Below are 2,365 nucleotides of genomic sequence, written 5' to 3'. Positions count from 1 at the left end.
TTTTGTTTCAGGAAATTCTCGTTAAAAAAAGGGCAAAAAAAAAAACAACCCCAAAAAAACAATAGTTTAAAACAAAATAAAATTGTTTTACTTTATTTAATTTGTTTGTTGTTTTTGTCATCATCATCATTGTCGTCGTCATTGTCATTGTGGTTTAATGTCCGTCTTCCATGCTGGCATGGGTTGGACGGTTTGACAGGATCTGCCAAGCTGGAGTACTGCACCAAGCTTCACTGTTTTATGTGTATACTCGCTTAAAAAGGCGCACTCCATGCAGACTTTTAAGCTGGCCCCTGGAGAGGCCTGGGACCCCAAACTAAAGAGAGCTAAATAGCATGACTATAATACGTCTATAATGACTAAATACCCTGGTGGTGTTTGATGAGAGGTTAAGGACGGATGAGAATTAATTCTGTGATGCAATCGTTCTGTTGTTCCAGTCCCAAGTTGAATTCCAACTGTTGGCCAATTTGTCCCAAAGTTCTTATCTCGATGTGAAATTAAAGAAGCGAATGTCATTTATCTCCGCTTTGATCTCTGATGTCATCTGACAAACGCCAACCAAGATGGTGTGAATCAGCCAAGCTTTACTTGCTAGAAATAGCAGCCAAAATACTTTTAAATGCTGGAAGGTCAAGAACCAAATTAAGGGCAGATTTTCAATCCCAGAATCATCCTGGTTCCAAAAAGGTATAATATGTCTATGTAGAACAAATGTAGGCTGAGATACAGGGGTCCCAGACGGACAGACAGACATTTATGTTTATTAATTTAGATATATATGAATAAATACAAAATAGACCGCTAGCATAAGTATCGGGGTTAAAAACGAAAATAAGTTCTGCAGTCAATGAGATAGTGCCCCCCAGCATGACCACAGTCTAATGACTTAAACTTGTAAAAGATTATGCATACATATGAAGTAGTAACGTTTAAAAAAAAAATATGTATATATATGTGTGTGTGTGTTGTGTTGTAAGTCTGTGTTTGTCACCCAGCACCGCTTGGCAACCGGTGTTGGTGTGTTTACATCTCCGTAAGCTAACAGTTCGGCAATAGATATCGATAGAAAAAGTACTGGGCTCGATTTCGTTTGACTAAAACTTCTTTGATGCTGTGCCCCAGCTTGGCCGCAGTCTAATGACTGAAACAGGCAAAAGATGGAAGATAAACACCTCGGAGCTTAGGTGTTTTCGCACAATAAACACAACGCCCGGTCTGGGAATCGAAATCGCAACCCTCCGACTGCGAGTCCGCTGCCCTAACCACTGGGCCATTGCGCCTCCACACACAAGCATACACACACACACACACACACACATATATATATACATATATATAGTCCACGGATGAAATCCAAAGATTATCAGAAGAGAAGACACTTCGAAGAACTCAAATGATTTAAACTTAAGACTTCGATATTTAATAAATCTAATTTGTTTATCCGCTTAATTGCACACACACACACACAAATATGAAGCTCGAGAGCACATAATGCTAATTAACATATTTAATTATCTAAATTACACACCACACACAAATAACTAATCATGTTTGGGAGAATGTTTATTTAATGCGCGTTGCAGGAAGTTAAGTGGTCCGCAGTAAATGACAATTTGTTTTCCCTAGCAACGACATATTAACGAAGCGGAGCATCGAACACTCAACGTTGGACATCGATATTATTTAACAGGTAAATATATAAACATACTTTCATTAATATATATATATTATAAGGCATGCCTACACAATTGTGGCCACCCCCGACGAATTTGTATTTTCATAACTTTTAGAAAAATGGAGTTTTTTCTAAAGAGGTTTTCTTCAAATAAGCTTTTGACGATTATATCGGATTATTTCTTTTAATGTTTCAAGTTTGTCTTTAACTTGTTTCGGCCATTAGACTACGGCCATGCTGGGGCACCTCCTTGACCGTTTTGTTTCAGTCGAATGAATGTACCTTAGTATATATTATTGCTGAGCCTGGTATTTATTTTGTCGGATTGTTATTGCCGAACCGCGAAGTTAGTGGGACGTGAACACACGGACAACGGTTGTCAAGCGAGCGTGTGGGACAAACGTAGACACTAAGACACACACACACACACACACACACAGAGTATATTAGTTGTTATTATGCAGAAGTGTCCGAAGTACAAAACGTTGCTTTTTTTGCAGAAAACGAAAAAGTAGTCACCATTCCATAGCAAAACCGTTCTTCTACACTTTGACAATTTTTGATATCTTGGCAGCTGGAGATACGATAGTTTGACCAAAAGAACTGGCTATTGCAAGCAAAAATAACTATTGAAAAAAACGCATTTGGCCAAATTTGGACATACAACAGTTTAATATATATATATAT

At 38.1% G+C, this 2,365-nt stretch overlaps 1 protein-coding gene across 1 annotated transcript in view; it reads left to right on the top strand.

Annotated features, from left to right (window-relative positions):
* Positions 1 to 1,589: 1,589 nt before the first annotated feature.
* The window catches only part of LOC106881814 (coiled-coil domain-containing protein 40), a 21,519-nt gene continuing 20,743 nt past the window's right edge, over positions 1,590 to 2,365 (top strand). The window contains exon 1 of the mRNA XM_014932329.2: positions 1,590 to 1,693. The gene's annotated coding sequence lies outside the window, so the exon portion shown is untranslated. The remainder of the gene's footprint in view (positions 1,694 to 2,365) is intronic.

Source organism: Octopus bimaculoides, chromosome 28 (genome assembly GCF_001194135.2).
Source record: "Octopus bimaculoides isolate UCB-OBI-ISO-001 chromosome 28, ASM119413v2, whole genome shotgun sequence".
Lineage (NCBI taxonomy): Eukaryota > Metazoa > Mollusca > Cephalopoda > Octopoda > Octopodidae > Octopus > Octopus bimaculoides.
This window is presented reverse-complemented; position numbering and strand designations above follow the sequence as displayed.